This window comes from Bombina bombina, chromosome 5 (assembly GCF_027579735.1).
Source record: "Bombina bombina isolate aBomBom1 chromosome 5, aBomBom1.pri, whole genome shotgun sequence".
Taxonomy (NCBI): domain Eukaryota; kingdom Metazoa; phylum Chordata; class Amphibia; order Anura; family Bombinatoridae; genus Bombina; species Bombina bombina.
This window is the reverse complement of record NC_069503.1, coordinates 97,696,866-97,720,789: the sequence shown is the minus strand read 5'-3', so window position 1 is coordinate 97,720,789 and position 23,924 is coordinate 97,696,866.

The following is a 23,924-nucleotide window of genomic DNA, read 5'->3' as shown; positions in this document are numbered from 1 at the left end:
GCCATATCTTCTCTTTACCCTCTCTCCTCTATCTCAGGCCATATCTTCTCTTTACCCTCTCCCTTCTCTCTCAGGCCATATCTTCTCTTTACCCTCTCCCTTCTCTCTCAGGCCATATCTTCTCTTTACCCTCTCTCCTCTCTCTCAGGCCATAGCTTCTCTTTACCCTCTCTCCTCTCTCTCAGGCCATAGCTTCTCTTTACCCTCTCTCCTCTCTCTCAGGCCATATCTTCTCTTTACCCTCTCTCCTCTCTCTCAGGCCATATCTTCTCTTTACCCTCTCTCCTCTCTCTCAGGCCATATCTTCTCTTTACCCTCTCTCCTCTCTCTCAGGCCATATCTTCTCTTTACCCTCTCTCCTCTCTCTCAGGCCATATCTTCTCTTTACCCTCTCTCTTCTATCTCAGGCCATATCTTCTCTTTACCCTCTCTCCTCTCTCTCAGGCCATATCTTCTCTTTACCCTCTCTCCTCTCTCTCAGGCCATATCTTCTCTTTACCCTCTCTCCTCTCTCTCAGGCCATATCTTCTCTTTACCCTCTCTCCTCTCTCTCAGACCATATCTCCTCTTTACCCTCTCTCCTCTCTCTCAGGCCATATCTTCTCTTTACCCTCTCTCCTCTCTCTCAGGCCATATCTTCGTTTTACACTCTCTCCTCTCTCTCAGGCCATATCTTCTCTTTACCCTCTCTCTCAGGCCATATCTTCTCTTTACCCTCTCTCCTCTCTCTCAGGCCATATCTTCTCTTTACCCTCTCTCCTCTCTCTCAGGCCATATCTTCTCTTTACCCTCTCCCTTCTCTCTCAGGCCATATCTTCGTTTTACACTCTCTCCTCTCTCTCAGGCCATATCTTCTCTTTACCCTCTCCCTTCTCTCTCAGGCCATATCTTCGTTTTACACTCTCTCCTCTCTCTCAGGCCATATCATATAGACAATAATGTTTTGAATCTGTCTAGTGTACATCTCACTGCAGTGGAACAAAGAGTATTGTCTAAAGGGTTGAATTTTGTCCCCTCTCAGCATTTTAATCTGTTCAACACAATTGTGGATATTAATAAATTTGTGCGCAAATTAATTTTGTGTAAACATTTTATTAATGCTGAGTGGGCACAGCAAGGAACCAATAATTTGATGAATACACAAATGGAGAATACTGTTAATCAAGATGATATGACTTTTTCTGATATCTGTTGTGTTACTGATTTACAGGAACTTTTAAATGATAATGCTGTGGATACTGAGGGTCAGATAGCAGAAGGTAATATCAACCTGAGTAAATTCAAGAAAAAAGTGAGTTTTACCCTGTACATTCCAGATCTAGTGCTGTGGAGATTTTTCAAAAGGTGGTTGAGGACAAACTTAGGATACTGAATAGTACACCTAAATGTAGTAAAATGAATTTGTCCTTTAAGGAAAGAGCTGCCTTAAATAAATTGAATCAAAATGACACCATCACTATAAGACCCTCTGATAAGGGGGGTAATGTGGTGGTCCTAGATAGGGTCAACTACATTAAGGAAGCTAATAGCCAGTTAAAGGATAGGGAAGTATATATTAGGTTAAAGGATAACCCTATATCTAATTTTAAGAAAGAATTGGTTGGTCTAGTTTCATATGCCAGATATAACAACATCATAACTGAGGCCACTAAAGATATGTTGGTTCCTGAACATCCGGTCACTCCTATATATCATTATCTTCCCAAGATACACAAGGATATTGTTAACCCCCCTGGGCATCCTATTATAGCTGGCATTAGCTCTTTGAATGAACCCCTTTCAGATTTGGTCAATAGTTTTTTACAACCTATTGTTAAGTCACTACCCAGCTTTATACAGGACACCACCTCTTTACTGTTAAAATTGGAAAAGGTGGAATGGAAATCTAATTATAGATTTCTAGTGTTGGATGTGGCTTCCTTATATACTTCGATCACGCACGTTAAGGGACTACAGGCAATAGATTACTTTCTAAATAATAAGAGTAACTTCAACCCAGCAACTAAACAGTTTTTGTTAAACTCCATTGAATATCTTCTGTCTCACAATTTTTTTATGTTCGATGGGGGTTTCTATCTCCAGAGACGTGGAACTGCTATGGGGGCCAAATTTGCCCCCTGTTACGCCAATCTCTTTATGGGATGGTGGGAGCTTTTCCACGTCTTTGGGGATAGAAACCCCTATCGGCATAACATTATGTTTTTTGCCAGATATATAGACGATCTTATATTTATCTTGGACTGTGCAGATAGCACAGTAGAATAATTTTGTACCTACCTCAATGATAATGACCATAATATCAGATTGACGGGTGAACAAAGTTCAGACAAAATTGATTTTCTGGACATTACCATTTTTGGCAATGTAGATACAGGGACTATAGAAACTGACCTGTATAGAAAGGTGACGGCAGGAAATACTATTCTGGATTTCAACTCCTGTCACCCAAGACACACCCTTTTGGGAATTCCTAAAGGCCAATATATTCGGGCCAAAAGAAACTGTACAAATGAAAGTAATTATAAAAAGCAAGCAGACATTATAACTCAGAGACTGAAAGAGAGAGGATATAATGAGACTACACTAAGTAAAGCTCGAGAAGAGGTAGACACCATACCAAGGGACACATTGTTACATTACAAAAACAAAAATAAGAATAAAGATTATTTGACAATTGATAAACCTAAATTTATCACGACTTACAGTCTTGAATATAATAAGATCTGTGAAATAATTAAGGAATCGCTACCAATTTTGTACACTGACCCAATCCTTAAAGGGATAGTCAGTGAAGGCTGTCACTTTATTTCTAAAAAAGGAAAAACCATAGGTAATTATGTATCCCCCTCTGATCTACCAAGAACAAAACAGGACTGTTGGCTCAAACAGAGAAAAGATTTTTTCAAGTGTAGACACAGAATATGCAAAACTTGTGAATCTGTTAATGAAGGTGAATTTTTTACCTCTACTAATACCGGAAAAGTACACCAAATCTAGTTCTGCATAACATGTGCCACTACCCATACTATCTATCTCCTGACATGTAGGGGATGTTCCAAACAGTGCGTGGGGAGGTCTAAAAGACCCCTAAAAGATCGTTTCTTGGGACATGTACGTTCCATAGAGGATCCTGACTCTGACACTCCCATTGCGAGACATTTCAAGACTCTTCACAATTCTGATACATCATTACTATCCCTGCAGGGTATTGATCATGTCCCGCAATGGAGAAGAGGTGGTAATAGACAGAATAAACTTAATCTAAGAGAGGTTTATTGGATATTCACCCTAAATACATCTATGCCTCATGGTCTGAATTTTAGAAGAGACATAGATCTTTGTATATAGGGATATCTATATGATAACAAATGTATGTGCTGAATGCACATTGATATATTGTAATTAAATCTGAGTAATATATATTTGAGGTCTTGAACAAATATGAAAATTATAGGTATTTAGTGATAATTGTCACTACTTTAGGTAGTTTAGCCTTTTCAAGCATTAATTTGTAACCTCCTAATGTTTACTATTACTATTTTTGATTTAATATATATACCAGTTTCACTGTATTTCCTTATTAATATTTGGTTGGACTATATATTTATATAATTTGTATACTTATCAAGAGGGAGATAATCATACATTATGTTTAAATTTATCTAGACATTATACATCTTTACATTTTCATCACAGCTGTAGCCTATTTAAGCGGAAGGCAGCTGCTGCTCCTTTAAGCAGTGAACAAGTGCTTGGCAAGCACGAAACATGTCTGCTGCATAAGGAGCGCAGCTTTCCTCCCTTTTGACTTGTATTATTTTATCTGAGTCCTGGTCAGTTTGTGCTGTGCCTTAGCTGAACTGTACTGTGCTCGTTGGTGTTTTTAATGTGCATGACAATAAAGGAACTTTCTACTCTTAACCGGCATTGGAACTACTACTTTTTGTATTTGGATCTCATATCTTTTCTTTACCCTCTCTCCTCTCTCTCAGGCCATATCTTCTATTTACCCTCTCTCCTCTCTCTCAGGCCATATCTTCTCTTTACCCTCTCTCCTCTCTCTTAGGCCATATCTTCTCTTTACCCTCTCTCCTCTCTCTCAGGCCATATCTTCTCTTTACCCTCTCTCCTCTCTCTCAGGCCATATCTTCTCTTTACCCTTTCTCCTCTCTCTTAGGCCATATCTTCTCTTTACCCTCTCTCCTCTCTCTCAGGCCATATCTTCTATTTACCCTCTCTCCTCTCTCTCAGACCATATCTTCTCTTTACCCTCTCCCTTCTCTCTCAGGCCATATCTTCTCTTTACCCTCTCCCTTCTCTCTCAGGCCATATCTTCTCTTTACACTCTCCCTTCTCTCTCAGTCCATATCTTCTCTTTACCCTCTCTCCTCTCTCTCAGGCCATATCTTCTCTTTACCCTCTCTCCTGTCTCTCAGGCCATATCTTCTCTTTACCCTCTCTCTTCTATCTCAGGCCATATCTTCTCTTTACCCTCTCTCCTCTCTCTCAGGCCATATCTTCTCTTTACCCTCTCTCATCTCTCTCAGGCCATATCTTCTCTTTACCCTCTCTCCTCTCTCTCAGGCCATATCTTCTCTTTACCCTCTCCCTTCTCTCTCAGGCCATATCTTCTCTTTACCCTCTCTCCTCTCTCTTAGGCCATATCTTCTCTTTACCCTCTCCCTTCTCTCTCAGGCCATATCTTCTCTTTACCCTCTCTCCTCTCTCTCAGGCCATATCTTCTCTTTACCCTCTCCCTTCTCTCTCAGGCCATATCTTCTCTTTACCCTCTCCCTTCTCTCTCAGGCCATATCTTCTCTTTACACTCTCTCCTCTCTCTCAGGCCATATCTTCTCTTTACCCTCTCTCCTCTCTCTCAGGCCATATCTTCTTTGATATTTAAAACTTAACTTTTACTATGATTATTCTTTAAAAAAGGGTGAAAAGGGGGGGCGTGTCTAGGCAGCGGCCATGTTAGGTCGCAATATCTGTGGCTCCTAGTTTGAGTTCCCTAACCCGCCGGTTGAGACCATCCTGTAACCTATAACAAAACCATCAGCAGTTTTGAGTAGCTCACAACACACAGAACAGAACAATATCTGGTTGCAGAGTTTATGACGACAGGACCCAGATCTGGACTGCTGGAACCTCAGGCGGCGGCCTCTCCACAAGGATTCAGCCTCCCCCCCCCCACATGTGGGGGTATAGCAGTCAAAGTTAGACTGCCTTTTTAATTTTCAACAGAGAACCATCATTGACATGACGGCACTACCTCAAAGACCCATCCTGCCATATACCACATCTAACCCACTGAGCACAAATGGAGGCTTTGGCACGATGGGAGTCACAAATAAGTAGCCTCATACAAGAACACTTCCGCGATCTAGAGAGGGACCTTTGTGCTATCCTCCTTGGAGGAAGATCACAGAGTAAGAAGATTCAGATACCCGCTGAGCATACACTAGCGGCGGAGGTTGAGGACCCGGTTACCTGCTTGGCCGGGAGGGTTTACAGGGGGGAGGCCCTCTCAGTCATAATGCTGACCCCATCCAGCTCGTGCCCAGAGAAGGACCGGCCCAGATCGGTTCCTGCATTGGGGGTTCATGAGACACCGGGAGACGAGACCTATGCCGCGGTCCCCTCTGGTCTCTGGCGGGATCACGGATCAGATGGGAAAGACTGCGTAACAGCTACATCAAGCAAGGAGGTGATCCGCTGGAAGCTGGGTATTGTGCCCAACGCCATAGTGGAGACTGCTGCTATCCCAGATAATCCCATGGAAACAGTTGCAGCTGATTCTGAGACCCAAAGTGGAGCCTATATGGGATGGATAGACCCTGTCTACTTTACTTGGACAAACGGCTCTGAAGCCACACCGGGAGGTAGTTCCTATTTGGACATAGTAATCTGGCCTGTAGCTTTAAAGGGACAGTTGCCGCGATATACAAAGGGGCAATTTGACTACCTGGTACAGACACAGTGTGGAGATTTGGCTCTGGGACTGTCTCTAATCAACATGGCTGCGCTTGAAAAGGACCTAAAGAAAGTCTCTCTTTACTTGCTGGGTCCCTCTTTTATACCTGAGGCGGTAAGATACATTAAACCACAAAGACTGATAAGTGCTTGGAAGGTGGGAATAGGATAGATCCCTGGGAAGGGCCTGTGCTACCTGGACATTTATTAACATGCACAGGATGAATAGGACTGGAACTTTATAAGTTTTACCCCATCACTATAGCCAGTTCATCTTAGATATGGTACAGAAGGTTCTGGAGTTTATGTTTAACATGCTATCATTTATGTCATTTGAAATTGCTTTCTATGCTTTCTCTCCCTTAGGGGGTATTATTGAGGACAGACACTGTAAATGCTGTAAATATGTATGAATGGAAATAGAATTGACTGTGTGTTTGAATATGAAGTTGTTAAGTCTGTCACACAGAAAATATTTCAAGGTGCTGCCTGCACTATTACTCTATTAAGGTAATAATTGGGTATTATTGCCCTGTGTTCATATCCCATTGTAACCAGGACATCAGACCTAATGTAGTGTGCCAGCAAAAGACAACTCTTTTACATGGGGGTTCTATGGAGCAGGTAGGATATTCTAACAATACACAACTACCCTAGTCACTATGCTAACAAGAATAGCTTTTGCCATGTTCCTTGCGGCCGGAGGGACATGGAAAACTCAGATTAATGTTGCTGTCTGCGACCTGTAATGTAGTCATCCCCTACCAGCTGAATTATTAGATCCATGTACAAGATTCTATGCCACATTTATGTATGATTGAGCTATACCTCAGCGGTCTTCGTGGCCACCTATAAAGATGTAACTCAATCCCAGTATGGTCTTAATTACACATTTGTATACTGCCCTCACCACTTAAGGCGAACATACCTGTATCAGAGACTTGGCCCTCTCTCTATAATATGGTTTATAGTTTTTTTTGTTTTTTCCTTTCTCTTATTAAGGGGCACAGCTTCCAAATAGAAAGTGAATAGCCATTTCCTTATGGCAAATCAGTTAATTATTATAAGATGGTTCTTGTGTGTGCTAAGCTACTTCATTAGATATCTTAATTCAGATGTTAATGTTATAATTAAGAAAAAAATCCTTAGGTCCAAGAGTGGCCTATTTTGTTATTTTTATTTCTTCTTCAAAGTCCCCCATTATGTACATGATTTAGTCCAGGAGGCCCAAGAGAGACCTCTTTATCTTCTTGGGGGATATAACTTAACTTTACTTTATATAGTACCATGCTTTAAGAGGACATTCCCTATTAAAAACTGAGGTTTATTGTTTAATACTTATACATATTCTCAAGCAACATTTGTATTGATGGATGGAGTTATTTTTTGACTCTGTATTTGTCAATTTTGTGGGTGGTTTGACATTCTGTGTAATAACTTGCTTGTCTTACTTATTTTAAATCTCAAATAACGAAAAAAAAAGGCACCTTCACGGTTATTCGGTTAAAAGGTCTTTTGTTTATTTCTTGAACAGCAAACAAATAATTCTTGAATTCAGCTCAGGATGGAAAGTTTGGGTTATTCCCAGTGACCCACTGACGCGTTTCGGCTCGCTGGCCGTAATCGTAGTGTGGTCTATGTAGCCTCTTTCGGCTCTTTTTAAATCTGTAGGCTTTTGCCTATTGGTTAAAACCAAAAACCTGGGAATTAACCCATTACTTTCCAATTCATTTAGATACTCATATGTAAATACTATTACAAAGACTTTCTTAGGACAATCAATTCATGTATATTCTAAACATCCTCATATATGACATGATTTCATAAAGTTACATTGGCACATTTCAGAAAATGATTATAAATACTTTTAAATTCATATCTAAATTGATACTCTTGTATCAACATAGTGATAGAAGGAGGAAAAGGCTATCAATGATTACATACTTAATTTAAATATGTTGTTAACTCCTTTCTTAACTATATACTATAATGGTACCCTTTTAGTGTAATGCAACCTTTACCAGATAATCTAAGACTTAAATATCAATTTATGTGACCCCTTGTTTTGGGTAAATTCATTCTTTAATATCTGTTGTCCCCAACTCCGTAATTTAGCTGCCAGTTTTTGAGTTTATGTTCCGGGATCGATTTGCATTATCCCTTAGACAGTCAGAGTCAAATATTCCTTATTTCTGGACACACAGACTATTGCCAGAAGTTGATCAGATCATATTCTGAATTTAATCCTTGTGGCAACCTCATTTTTAGTCTGTGTATCCAGAATATTTCTTTTTTAGCCAAGACTGACTCCCTATCACCTCCTCTTGAGCCCATTTTTGCATCATCTATTATTGTCCATCTAAGGCCTAGATTTGGAGTTCGGCGGTAAAAGGGCTGTTAACGCTCCGTGGGCTTTTTTCTGGCCGCACCATAAATTTAACTCTGGTATCGAGAGTTTAATCAAATGCTGCGTTAGGCTCCAAAAAAGGAGCGTAGAGCATTTTTACCGCAAATGCAACTCTCGATACCAGAGTTGCTTACGGACGCGGCCGGCCTCAAAAACGTGCTCGTGCACGATTCCCCCATAGGAAACAATGGGGCTGTTTGAGCTGAAAAAAAACCTAACACCTGCAAAAAAGCAACGTTCAGCTCCTAACGCAGCCCCATTGTTTCCTATGGGGAAACACTTCCTACGTCTGCACCTAACACTCTAACATGTACCCCGAGTCTAAACACCCCTAACCTTACACTTATTAACCCCTAATCTGCCGCCCCGCTATCGCTGACCCCTGCATATTTTTTTAAACCCCTAATCTGCCGCTCCGTAAACCGCCGCCACCTACGTTATCCCTATGTACCCCTAATCTGCTACCCCTAACACCGCCGACCCCTATATTATATTTATTAACCCCTAACCTGCCCCCCACAACGTCGCCGACACCTGCCTACACTTATTAACCCCTAATCTGCCGAGCGGACCTGAGCGCTACTATAATAAATGTATTAACCCCTAATCCGCCTCACTAACCCTATCATAAATAGTATTAACCCCTAATCTGCCCTCCCTAACATCGCCGACACCTAACTTCAATTATTAACCCCTAATCTGCCGACCGGAGCTCACCGCTATTCTAATAAATGTATTAACCCCTAAAGCTAAGTCTAACCCTAACACTAACACCCCCCTAAGTTAAATATAATTTTTATCTAACGAAATAAATTAACTCTTATTAAATAAATTATTCCTATTTAAAGCTAAATACTTACCTGTAAAATAAATCCTAATATAGCTACAATATAAATTATAATTATATTATAGCTATTTTAGGATTAATATTTATTTTACAGGTAACTTTGTAATTATTTTAACCAGGTACAATAGCTATTAAATAGTTAAGAACTATTTAATAGTTACCTAGTTAAAATAATAACAAAATTACCTGTAAAATAAGTCCTAACCTAAGATATAATTAAACCTAACACTACCCTATCAATAAATTAATTAAATAAACTACCTACAATTACCTACAATTAACCTAACACTACACTATCAATAAATTAATTAAATACAATTCCTACAAATAAATACAATTAAATAAACTAGCTAAAGTACAAAAAATAAAAAAGATCTAAGTTACAGAAAATAAAAAAATATTTACAAACATAATAAAAATATTACAACAATTTTAAACTAATTACACCTACTCTAAGCCCCCTAATAAAATAACAAAGCCCCCCAAAATAAAAAATTCCCTACCCTATTCTAAATTAAAAAAAGTTACAAGCTCTTTTACCTTACCAGCCCTGAACAGGGCCCTTTGCGGGGCATGCCCCAAGAATTTCAGCTCTTTTGCCTGTAAAAGAATAAATACAATACCCCCCCGCCAACATTACAACCCACCACCCACATACCCCTAATCTAACCCAAACCCCCCTTAAATAAACCTAACACTAAGCCCCTGAAGATCTTCCTACCTTGTCTTCACCATACCAGGTTCACCGATCCGTCCTGAAGAGCTCCTCCGATGTCCTGATCCAAGCCCAAGCGGGGGCTGAAGAGGTCCATGATCCGGTCAAAGTCTTCATCCAAGCGGGGCAGAAGAGGATCTTCCATCCGATTGAAGTCATCATCCAGGCGGCATCTTCGATCTTCTTCCATCCGGAGCGAAGCGGCAGGATCCTGAAGACATCCAGCGCGGAACATCCATCCGGACCGACGACTGAACGACGAATGACTGTTCCTTTAAGGGACGTCATCCAAGATGGCGTCCCTCGAATTCCGATTGGCTGATAGGATTCTATCAGCCAATCGGAATTAAGGTAGGAATTTTCTGATTGGCTGATGGAATCAGCCAATCAGAATCAAGTTCAATCCGATTGGCTGATCCAATCAGCCAATCAGATTGAGCTCGCATTCTATTGGCTGTTCCGATCAGCCAATAGAATGCGAGCTCAATCTGATTGGCTGATTGGATCGGCCAATCGGATTGAACTAGATTCTGATTGGCTGATTCCATCAGCCAATCAGAAAATTCCTACCTTAATTCCGATTGGCTGATAGAATCCTATCAGCCAATCGGAATTCGAGGGACGCCATCTTGGATGACGTCCCTTAAAGGAACAGTCATTCGTCGTTCAGTCGTCGGTCCGGATGGATGTTCCGCGCTGGATGTCTTCAGGATCCTGCCGCTTCGCTCCGGATGGAAGAAGATCGAAGATGCCGCCTGGATGATGACTTCAATCGGATGGAAGATCCTCTTCTGCCCGCTTGGATGAAGACTTTGACCGGATCATGGACCTCTTCAGCCCCCGCTTGGGCTTGGATCAGGACATCGGAGGAGCTCTTCAGGACGGATCGGTGAACCTGGTATGGTGAAGACAAGGTAGGAAGATCTTCAGGGGCTTAGTGTTAGGTTTATTTAAGGGGGGTTTGGGTTAGATTAGGGGTATGTGGGTGGTGGGTTGTAATGTTGGGGGGGGGGGTATTGTATTTATTCTTTTACAGGCAAAAGAGCTGAAATTCTTGGGGCATGCCCCGCAAAGGGCCCTGTTCAGGGCTGGTAAGGTAAAAGAGCTTGTAACTTTTTTAATTTAGAATAGGGTAGGGAATTTTTTATTTTGGGGGGCTTTGTTATTTTATTAGGGGGCTTAGAGTAGGTGTAATTAGTTTAAAATTGTTGTAATATTTTTATTATGTTTGTAAATATTTTTTTATTTTCTGTAACTTAGATCTTTTTTATTTTTTGTACTTTAGCTAGTTTATTTAATTGTATTTATTTGTAGGAATTGTATTTAATTAATTTATTGATAGTGTAGTGTTAGGTTAATTGTAGGTAATTGTAGGTAGTTTATTTAATTAATTTATTGATAGGGTAGTGTTAGGTTTAATTATATCTTAGGTTAGGACTTATTTTACAGGTAATTTTGTTATTATTTTAACTAGGTAACTATTAAATAGTTCTTAACTATTTAATAGCTATTGTACCTGGTTAAAATAATTACAAAGTTACCTGTAAAATAAATATTAATCTTAAAATAGCTATAATATAATTATAATTTATATTGTAGCTATATTAGGATTTATTTTACAGGTAAGTATTTAGCTTTAAATAGGAATCATTTATTTAATAAGAGTTAATTTATTTCGTTAGATAAAAATTATATTTAACTTAGGGGGGTGTTAGTGTTAGGGTTAGACTTAGCTTTAGGGGTTAATACATTTATTAGAATAGCGGTGAGCTCCGGTCGGCAGATTAGGGGTTAATAATTGAAGTTAGGTGTCGGCGATGTTAGGGAGGGCAGATTAGGGGTTAATACTATTTATGATAGGGTTAGTGAGGCGGATTAGGGGTTAATAACTTTATTATAGTATCGCTCAGGTCCGCTCGGCAGATTAGGGGTTAATAAGTGTAGGCAGGTGTCGGCGACGTTGAGGGGGGCAGATTAGGGGTTAATAAATATAATATAGGGGTCGGCGGTGTTAGGGGTAGCAGATTAGGGGTACATAGGGATAACGTAGGTGGCGGCGATTTGCGGTCGGAAGATTAGGGGTTAATTATTTTAAGTAGCTTGCGGCGACGTTGTGGGGGGCAAGTTAGGGGTTAAGAAATATAATATAGGGGTCGGCGGGGTTAGGGGCAGCAGATTAGGGGTACATAAGTATAACGTAGGTGGCGGTCGGCAGATTAGGGGTTAAAAATTTTAATTGAGTGGCGGCAATGTGGGGGGAGCTCGGTTTAGGGGTACATAGGTAGTTTATGGGTGTTAGTGTACTTTAGGGTACAGTAGTTAAGAGCTTTATAAACCGGCGTTAGCCAGAAAGCTCTTAACTCCTGCTATTTTCAGGCGGCTGGAATTTTGTCGTTAGAGCTCTAACGCTCACTTCAGAAACGACTCTAAATACCAGCGTTAGAAAGATCCCATTGAAAAGATAGGCTACGCAAATGGCGTAGGGGGATCTGCGGTATGGAAAAGTCGCGGCTGAAAAGTGAGCGTTAGACCCTTTAATGACTGACTCCAAATACCAGCGGGCGGCCAAAACCAGCGTTAGGAGCCTCTAACGCTGGTTTTGACGGCTACCGCCGAACTCCAAATCTAGGCCTAAGTGTTTTGCTACTTTTATTATGACAATTTTTGAAATGAAGCACAAGAGGTGTAGTTAGTTTACCTAATTTTATGTTTGAAAGGTGCTCTCTAATTCTATACCTTACTTCTCTAGTAGTGAGTCCAGTGTACTGCACTTCGCATTCTATACAAGTAAGCAGGTAAATGGAATAAGTGGCTCTACAATTTGAGCATCCTTTAAATTCAAAAACCTCTCCTGTTACACTGCTTTTAAATTCTTGTCTAGGGTCTAACTTCTCGTAGGCTTTACAATGTAAATTGCCGCATCTAAATACCCCTCTATGTTCTAACCATGAGCTTCTTCTTGGAAGCTCAGATTTCAACTGTGTAGGAGCAATTCTATTTCCAATGGACAGTCCTTTTCTGAATGCAAACCTGCACATTCTTGGACTAATCTCCTCCAACCCATCATCAGCTTTTATCATAAACAGATTTTTCTGATAATTTGACAAATTTCCTCATACTGATTACTATATTGGGTGACAAAAGTCACCATTTTCTCCTCCTTAATATCACGCTTTTTTGATAGATCCCTATAATTAAGGTAAATTGACCTGTCTTGGCCATCAATATTACTTATTTTAAAACCTCAATAAAAAATTAAATTTAAAAAAAAAAAAAAAAAAAAAAAAAGGGTGAAAAAACACAAACTTTTAAAAACAACTAAAAAAACATATAAGATTGACTGCTCCCTGAGTGTCACACCATATACTATAAGGTCCCAAGACCGGCTTGATAATTACAGATACATATCATAGAATATAAGGATGGTAATTCCTAAGCAAGTAGCTTGAAAAGACACAATTAAAGGTATCAGCCAAAATGGCTGATATAAATTACCATGAAAATCTAAATAGTGCTTATTGTAATTTTACCTTTATAGAAAGGACACTGAGCCTACAAAGGTGAGGGGGGTATGTAGAGAAAGGTATAAACTTTATTACAATGAAAGAGATAGACAGTGTGGTGACTGATATGACGGTGTAAAGGAATAAAGCTATTGGTCCTCCAGTTAAAGGTTGTGTTCAAATCCTGTTTCAAAATACATGGGTACTATAGGTACCAACCGTAGCTCATATATCAAATATCTTTAGTCAATCTATCAGTCTGTTAGTATCACAGTCAAAAGTGACTTGAGTTATACCTCTTAATACCGTATTGCAATAGTAGCCAGAATAGATAAACTAGTAGTATCACAGCCAAAGGGGCTGGATAGTACTTATTAATACTTTTTAATAAAAATATCAGTCTATTAGTATCACATCCGAAAATGACTGAAGTTATACCTTATAATACCGCATTAATTAATACTGCAGCCAAGGCGGCTGAATGCCACTAAATATTGCAGCCAAAATGGCTGGATAATACCTATTAATACCGTTACTGTGGCTAACTATTATTTTACAACCAAAGTAGGCAAAGTGGAGAAAAAGATTAATTTAAAAATCCGGACCCACGTACATATTACAGCAGTTGGGAGAGAGAGTGCTATCAATAGGACATAAAAGCAGGGAGCAGTGCGAACGCCTGACACACGTTTTGCAACTGCTTTTTCAAAGGCACCGGTCATTAACCAAAACCACTCCTTTATACCAGCAGAAGCCAATCATATTTGGGAAACACTGCTCGTCACTGAGCGTCACTATTCGAGAGATGTCCCTAGAGAGGTAAAATATTGAAGACGATTGGTCAGGGTGAGGGGGTGTTGGCACCAATCCTATTAACTGATTCAACACACGCCTTTTTTCTGAGCATCCAGCATACATTGCTCTGACAGGAGGCGTGTCATGATAATACTTGTAATGGAGGTCCCGATATAGCTGTCATTGCTCAACTAATAATCCGTAATTGACGGTATGTCAAAAAAGAGAAAAAATGGCTCTGTATGTACCGTGATCTTCTGCTTTATTCACAAATTACCTCTGATCTAATGGAAAAGGGGGAGACAGGAGTGTCAGCTTTGGAATTACGCACTAATCACTATAGTTTGAGAAACGTAGGTTTCTGATCAAGGATATAAATGATGTTTTATAACATTCATTGCGTTTTATTTACTCTGTCCTATATTATCACATATATTGTGTGTACAGAGTGCCAACAAGTTGTTTCTCTATTAGGACATGTTGTATGTCCTTTATAATGATTGTTAATTCAGGTCAAGTAGTTGTCATTGTTCATATATTAATATTTTATATCAATAAAAGTGGCCCGCATTATTCTCAAGAAAAGAGAGGGGTGGGGAGGGGAAAAGTGCATAGATATTATTACCCAGATGTCCAGGTATTTAAATACATCTGAAAAATATATAAATCATTACGTGGGGGGGGGGGGGGAAGGTTAAGCAGAAACCCTTATATATATATATATATATATATATATATATATACAGTATATATATATATGGTTATTACAGAAAGGCACTGTAGCTAATTTATTCATTCATCCCCAGTGGGGACATACTTTGCAACCAGAAGATCCACATGGTTTCTGCTTTCAGAAGTTCTTTTTCAGTATCACCTCCTTGTATCCCTAGTTTGATTTTCTGGAGTATCCAGCATTTTAGTTTGGGTTTTCCGTTGTAGTTCCCCTAGGAAATATCTTGCAACAGTGGTCAACTTTTTGTTCTTATCTTTTTCCAAATCTTTTTGTGCATTTTTAATGTTGCAGTTATGTTCCCCAAGTCTAGTTCTCAGTTCCCTTGACGACATCCCCACATACCTTTTGCCGCACCTGAATTCAATGCAATATATTATATTTGATGTTCTGCAGTTGTATAATTCAGTCATTTGTCTTTTTCCACTTTGGAAAATATCCATTTCCTTTACATTGGACATATATGGGCAGAACTTGCAAGTGCCACAGGGTACGTGCCTTTTAGTTTGTCTTTTCTTCCTGAGATATTTTTGACAAAATTACTTTTCACTATTTTGTCCCTTATGGTTAGAGCTCGTCTTCATCTGACTGCTATTTTGTCACTTAAACTTTTCGCCATATCTTCATCTGTATGTAGGATGTGGAGATGCTTGTTAAGGATCTTGGTAATTTCCTCATTGGGATTGTTGAAAGTACCAATGAATCTGATGCGGGTATCTGTGGCCCGTTTGTCCTTAGGTTTAAATAAATCAGTTCTAGGGGTATGAAGTGCCCTGTGATATGCCAGTTTCAAACTCCTATTAGGGTTTTGCCTCTGTTTGAGTCTCTCATGATTTTTGGCTTGTTGTTTGAATGTTTCTTTATCTGAACAGTTTCTGCGTAGGCGTAGAAATTCTCCAAAGGGGATAATGTTTTTGGTAGATATATGGTGAGCGTTTTCATAACTCAGGATAGATTTTTTTGCTGTCTCTTTATGAAAGAGATCGGTTTCCACTCACCCAAACATGTCTCGGTAGATGGTGAGATCCAGGTTGTTGACTTTCTCAAAGTCAATCTCTGTAGTTAGTCTCAGATTCATGTAATTCTTGTTCAGGGTATCGATAAATTATCGAAAAGATTTCTCTCTCCTCTCCAATGGATGAGAATATCAAGCTCCCTACAAGCTACCTAATTAACTCCTTCACTGCTAGTCATAATACACGTTTGATGCACAGCGGCAATTAGCGGCCTTCTAGTTACCAAAAAGCAACACCAAAGCCATATATGTCTGCTATTTCTGAACAAAGGGGATCCAAGAAAAGCATTTACAACCATTTGTGCCAAAATTGCACAAGCTGTTTGTTAATAATTTCAGTGAGAAACCTAAAGTTTGTGAAAAAGGGAACATTATTTTTATTTTATCACATTTGGCGGTGAAATTGTGGCATGAAATATACCAAAATGGGCCTAGATCAATACTTTGGGTTGTCTACTGCACTACACTAAAGCTAAAATTAACGCTACAATCTCCCTAATTAACCCCTTCACTGCTGGGCATAATACACAGCATTTACAACCATTTGTGCCATAATTGCAGCGTAAGCTGCTTCCAGGTGGATTCTGAAAATGGCAGGGTGGTTCCATCACCACGATAAACCGCCCTTCTGAAAATGGCAGGGTGGTTCCGTCACCACAAAAGACTTCCCTCTGGGCAGGCTTTCCCACTTATTTATATAAAAAAAGAGTTACAAAATAGGTTGTTTCTACATCAGTAGTTTAAACAAAAATTAGACTGCCCTTATCGATATATATATATATATATATATATATACTAATGTCCCTGTCTCTCTCTCTCTCTCTCTCTCTCTCTCTATATATATATATATATATATATATATATATACTAATCTCTCTCTCTCTCTCTCTCTCTCTCTCTCTCTCTCTCTCTGTATATATATATATATATATATATATAAACTAATGTCTCTCTCTCTCTCTCTCTATATATATATATATATATATATATATACTAATGTCTCTCTCTAATGTCTCTCTCTCTCTCTCTCTCTATATATATATATATATATATATATACACTAATGTCTCTCTCTCTGTGTGTATATATATATATATATATATATATATATATACTAATGTCTCTATCTCTCTCTCTCTCTCTCTCTCTCTCTCTCTATATATATATATATATATATATATATATATCTATATATATACACTAATGGCGCGCTCTCTCTCTCTCTCTCTCTCTCTCTCTATATATATATATATATATATATATATATATACTAATGTCTCTCTCTCTCTCCATATATATATATATATATATACTAATGTCTCTCTCTCTCTCTCTCTCTCTCTCTATATATATATATATATATATATATATATATATATTTTTATATATATATATATATATATATATACAGGTGGCCCTCGTTTTACAACGGTTCGATTTACACCGTTTCAGAATAACAACCTTTTTTTCCAGTCATGTGACTGCTATTGAAAGCATTGAGAAGCAGTGCCTTTATTAAAATAGCCAGTAGGCGGAGCTGTCCGCTTGTGTTGCAGTAAAGCCAAGCAAGCTGAAATTAATCAGTTTAACCAGACCTGAGCTATCGAGCAGATTTCAAAGGAACAAGATCTTCCTGTCTCTATGCATTCCAATCTGGGCTGATTTATAAAGAACTGTTTGCAGAAAAATGCAAGGGAAGTCTGTGTTGTGTGATTATTTTATTAGGTTTATAATGCTGTTTAGCAAATGTTTTTGTTCATTTAACTTAGTTTAATAATATATTCTGTGTTGTGTGATTATTTTATTAGGTTTATAATGCTGTTTAGCATTTAAAGTCTTCATTTCAAAGCTTTAAAAATAATGTATTAGGTGTTACTTATGACAATTTTGAGAGGGGCCTGAAACCTATCTCCCTCACTTCCCATTGACTTACATTATAAACTGGGTTTCAATTTACAACGGTTTTGATTTACAACCATTCCTTCTGGAACCTAACCCCGGCGTCAACTGAGGGCTACCTGTATATATATAGTGAAGTATGGGGTTCAGATGTCAGCGCTCATAGAAGGGAGAGAACAAAAACATAGAAACAAATTATGGTGCAGTATGAAAACACTGGTGTGTCGTGTGACAAAAAAGTGAAAGAATATTGCTCACTTTTTAAAACCTCAAACATGTGAGATATGTTGGAAACATGGAGGGAATTTAATCCCTCTCTGTGTTAAAGCTGTTTTACCGTTTGGGTGATCACTTGTAGTGTGGCGCTTCCTTCTTCCAGTACCTGAAGGTATGGGTGGCTTCTTCTCTGTAGAGTAAGGTAAACCTTTCCTTCTCCTGGATATGGTGAGCCTCCCTGTTGTGAAAGGAGGTGTACTTCTTCCCCGTGGAGTAAGGTGCGCTTCTTTTAAATAGACTTCTCCTCTATGGAGTATGGGACAATATTTTCTTCTTATTGGTAGACTTCTCCTGTATGGAGTATGGTGTAAATTTTATGTATAGGTGGAAGCCAATACAATGTGGTAGTGAGGGTCAACAATCCTCCTGTGTATAAAAAATGAGGTGCATAAACTTTGCAAAGCCAAATGATATTTGGAGACAACCAGGGTGGCTGTTAAAAACTACTTTATTAAATAATGTCTAAAAACATAACACAATTGTTTGTGATAGTTGTATGTGAGGTTCTCCTTTTTAAACAGTCCCAAAAGGAAGTAAGCTGTTGAAAGTAAATTGGCAAAGGGTATGTAAATGTCCTGTTTGCCAAAACGTTCTGTGTATGATTTGTGCGTTAATGTTCAAATGATGATGGAGGGGGTATCATGTTTCTTTAGGTGCTGTCCTGAAATTGGAGACCAGGATCAATTATATAGGATGTTTCTGTTACCTATTTGATAACACTTTTGTATCTAGGTAGTTTGTAGAGTCTGGGTGTTCTTCAGTAATTCGGATGGCTGTGGATTGAAGAGTCCGTTTCTGGCTGTATGATGAACAATGGTGTTGCTCTCTGCTTTCCTCATTAATATTCTATATTCTGGCCTTTAAAGTTAGCAAAAATACACAGTAACACACTACATAGCATACACTTACACATGCACATACATACACACACATACTACATACCATACACTTAAACATGCACATACACACACTACATACTATACATTTATACATGCACATACATACACACACACACTACATAGCATACACTTATACAGGCACCTATACACACACTACATACCATACCCTTACACATGCACATACACATACACACACACTACATAGCAAACACTTACACATGCACATACACACACACTACATAGCATACACTTACACATGCAGATACACACACACTACATATCATACACCTATACATGCACATACACACACACACACACTACATAGCATACACTTACACATGCAGATACACACACACTACATTGCATACACTTACACATGCAGACACACACTACATATCATACACTTATACAGGCACCTCCACATACACTACATACCATACACTTACACATGCACATACACACACACTACATTGCATACACTTATTACACATGCACATACACACACACTACATAGCATACACTTACACATGCAGACAGATATTACATATCAAACACCTATACATACAGATACACACACACTAAATAGCATACATTTACACATGCACATACACACACACTACATAGTACATAGCATACACTTACACATGCAGACACACTACATATCATACACTTATACAGACAGATACACACACTACATATCACACACACACACAAGATTAAATTTAGACAGGTACATACAAATCCAAGTATTTTCAACACAAACGCATCCAGACATTCCTGGATCCAAAGCTATTGTACACAAAAATATCAGGATCCTACCAGAACCAACTCTCTGCTGAATCCAGTGATATATTTATACACAAACAAAATGTGTTGGTTCTGAAAGGACCTAGATGTTTTTGTGTAAAATATGGTTGGATTCAAAAGTGTCTGAATGCGTTTGTGTGGAAAACACTTATATGTGTGTATATCTGTCTAAATTAGACATGGATCTGGTAGGATCCAGCTGTTTTTGTTTAAAATATTGTTGGATCCAGAAGTGTCTGAATGTGTTTGTCTGGGATAACAGTTACATTTCTGCGTATCTGTCTAAATTAAACATGGATCCTCTAAATTAGACATGGATCTGTCAGGATCTGACTGTTTATTTTATAAAAAGCATTGCTTCTGAAAGGATCCAGATGTTTTTGTGCAAAATATTGTACGATCCAGAAGTGTCTGGATGAGTTTATGTGGAAAACATTTAAATTTGTTTGTATCTGTCTGAATTAGACATGGATCCGGCAGGATCAGTGTTTTTGTGTAAAAAATTGGTGGATCCAGAAGTGTCTGGATGTGTTTGTGTTAAAAACATATAAATGTAAAAAAAAATGGTGGATTCAGATGTGTGCTGTTTTTCTTTAAAAAAAAGTGTTATTTCTGAAAGGATCCAGAAGTTTTCTGTCAAAACATTGGTGGATCCAGAAGTGAAAATGTATGCTTACCTGATAAATTTGTTTCTTTTTAGACACGATGAGTCCACGGATCATCATCCTTACTTGTGGGATATCGCCTCCTGGTCAGCAGGAGGAGGCAAAGAGCACCACAGCAGAGCTGTTAAATAGTTCCTCCCTTCCCTCCCACTCCAGTCATTCGACTGAAGTTAGGAAGAGAAAGGAAAAGCCAAGGTACAGAGGTGTCTGAAGTTTACAAAAAAATAACAACCTGTCTTAAAAGAACAGGGCGGCCAGTGGACTCATTGTGTCTAAAAAGAAAATTTATGCTTACCTGATAAATTTCTTTCTTTTGCGATGTACCGAGTCCATGGATTCATCCTTACTTGTGGGATATTATCCTTCCCTACAGGAAGTGGCAAAGAGAGCACCCACAGCAGAGCTGTCTATATAGCTCCTCCCTTAACTCCACCCCCCAGTCATTCGACCGAAGGCTTAGGAAGAGAAAGGAGAAACTATAAGGTGCAGAGGTGACTGAAGTTTTCAATAAAAAAAATACTATCCGTCTTGAATAGACAGGGCGGGCCGTGGACTCGGTACATCGCAAAAGAAAGAAATTTATCAGGTAAGCATAAATTTTGTTTTCTTTTGCAAGATGTACTGAGTCCACAGATTCATCCTTTCTTGTGGGAACCAATACCAAAGCTTTTAGGACACGGATGAAGGGAGGGACAAGACAGGAACATAAACAGAAGGCACCACTGCTTGCAGAACCTTTCTCTCAAAAATAGCCTCCGAAGAAGCAAAAGTGTCAAATTTGGAAAATTTGGAAAAAGTATGAATTGAAGACCAAGTCGCAACCTTACAAATCTGTTCAACAGAGGCCTCATTTTTAAAAGCCCATGTGGAAGCCACTGCTCTGGTAGAATTAGCAGTAATCCTTTCAGGAGGCTGCTGTCCAGCAGTCTCGTATGCCAAAGGATGATGCTTTTGTGCCAAAAGGAAAGTGAGGTAGCCGTAACTTTTTGACCTCTACGTTTCCCAGAATAGACAACAAACAAAGAAGATGTTTGACGGAACTCTTTGGTTGCTTGCAAATAAAATTTCAAAGTACGATCCACGTCCAAGTTGTGCAACAGACGCTCCTTCTTAGAAGAAGGATTAGGACACAGAGAAGGAACAACAATTTCCTGATTGATATTCCTATTAGAAACAACCTTAGGAAGAAATCCAGGTTTGGTACGCAAAACCACCTTATCAGCATGGAAAACCAGATAAGGCGAATCGCATTGTAATGCAGATAGTTCAGAAACTCTTCGAGCCGAAGAGATAGCAACTAAAAACAGAACTTTCCAAGATAGCAGCTTAATATCTATGGAATGCATGGGTTCAAACGGAACCCCTTGAAGAACCTTAAGAACTAAATTCAAACTCCATGGCGGAGTAACAGGTTTAAACACAGGCTTGATTCTAACTAAAGCCTGACAGAACGCCTGAATGTCTGGAACATCTGCCAGACGCTTGTGCAATAGAATGGACAAAGTAGATATCTGTCCCTTTAAGGAACTAGCTGATAATCCCTTCTCCAATCCTTCTTAGAGAAAGGACAAAATCCTAGGAATCCTGATCTTACTCCATGAGTAGCCTTTGGATTCACACCAAAAAAAGATATTCACGCCATATCCTGGTGACAGGCTTTCGAGCCTGAATCAAGGTATCTATGACCGACTCAGAGAAACCCCGCTTGGATAAAATCAAGCGTTCAATCTCTAAGCAGTCAGTCACAGAGAAATTAGATTTGGATGTTTGAACGGACCTTGAATCAGAAGGTCCTGTCTCAGCGGTAGAATCCATGGTGGCAGAGATGACATGTCCACCAGGTCTGCATACCAAGTCCTGCATGGCCACGCAGGAGCTATCAAAATCCACAAAGCTCTCTCCTGTTTGATTCTGGCAATCAAACAAGGAAGGAGAGGGAATGGTGGAAACACATAAGCCAGGTTGAACGACCAGGGTACTGCTAGAGCATCTATCAGTACTGCCTGAGGATCCCTTGACCTGGACCCATAACAAGGAAGTTTGGCGTTCTTACGAGACGCCATTAGATCCAATTCTGGTGTGCCCCATAGCTGAATCAGTTGAGCAAACACCTCCAGATGGAGTTCCCACTCCCCCGGGTGAAAAATCTGACGACTTAGAAAATCCGCTTCCCAGTTCTCTACTCCTGGGTTATAGATTGCTGATAGATGGCAAGAGTGAGTCTCTACCCATCAGATTATTTTGGAAACTTCTATCATCGCTAGAGAACTCTTTGTTCCCCCCTGATGGTTGATGTATGCTACAGTCGTGATATTGTGCTACTGAAATCTTATGAATCTGGCTGAAGCCAGCTGAGGCCACGCCTGAAGAGCATTGAATATCGCTCTTAGTTCTAGAATATTTATCGGGAGGAGAGCCTCCTCCTGAGTCCACAAACCCTGTGCTTTCAGGGAATTCCAGACTGCACCCCAGCCCAGTAGGCTGGCATCTGTCATCACTATGACCCACGCTGGCCTGCGGAAACACATTCCCTGGGAAAGGTGAGCCTGTGACAACCACCAAAGAAGAGAGTGCCTGGTCTCTTGATCCAGATCCATCTGAGGAGATAGATCTGTATAATCCCCATTCCACTGATTGAGCATGCATAGTTGCAGTGGTCTAAGATGTAAGCGAGCAAACAGAACTATGTCCATTGCCGCTACCATCAGTCCAATTACCTCCATACATTGAGCCACTGACGGCCGAGGAATGGAATGAAGCACTCGGCAGGTGGTTAACAGTTTTGATTTCCTGACCTCCGTCAGAAATATTTTCATGTCCACCGAGTCTATCATAGTCCCTAGGAATGAAACTCTTGTGAGAGGGGAAAGATAACTCTTTTTTACATTCACCTTCCACCCATGAGACCATGAGATCTTAGAAAAGCCAACACGATATCCGTGTGAGACTTGGCTAGTTGGAAAGTCAACGCCTGAATTAAGATATCGTCTAGATAAGGCGCCACTGCTATGGCCTTAGGACCGCCAGAAGGGACCCTAGCACTTTTGTGAAAATTCTGGGAGCCGTGACCAACCCGAAGGGAAGAGCCACAAACTGGTAATGCCTGTCCAGAAAGGTGAACCTGAGAAACTGGTGATGATCTCTGTGGATAGGGATGTGTAGATACGCATCCTTTAAAACCACAGTGGTCATATATTGACCCTCCTCGATCATTGGTAAAATAGTCCGAATGGTCTCCATTTTGAAGGATGGAACTCTGAGGACTTTGTTTAGGATCTTGAGATCTAAGATTGGTCTGAAGGTTCCCTCTTTTTTGGGAACCACAAACAGATTGGAGTAAAATCCTTGCCCTTGTTCTGCTTTCGGAACAGGATGGATCACACCCATGATATG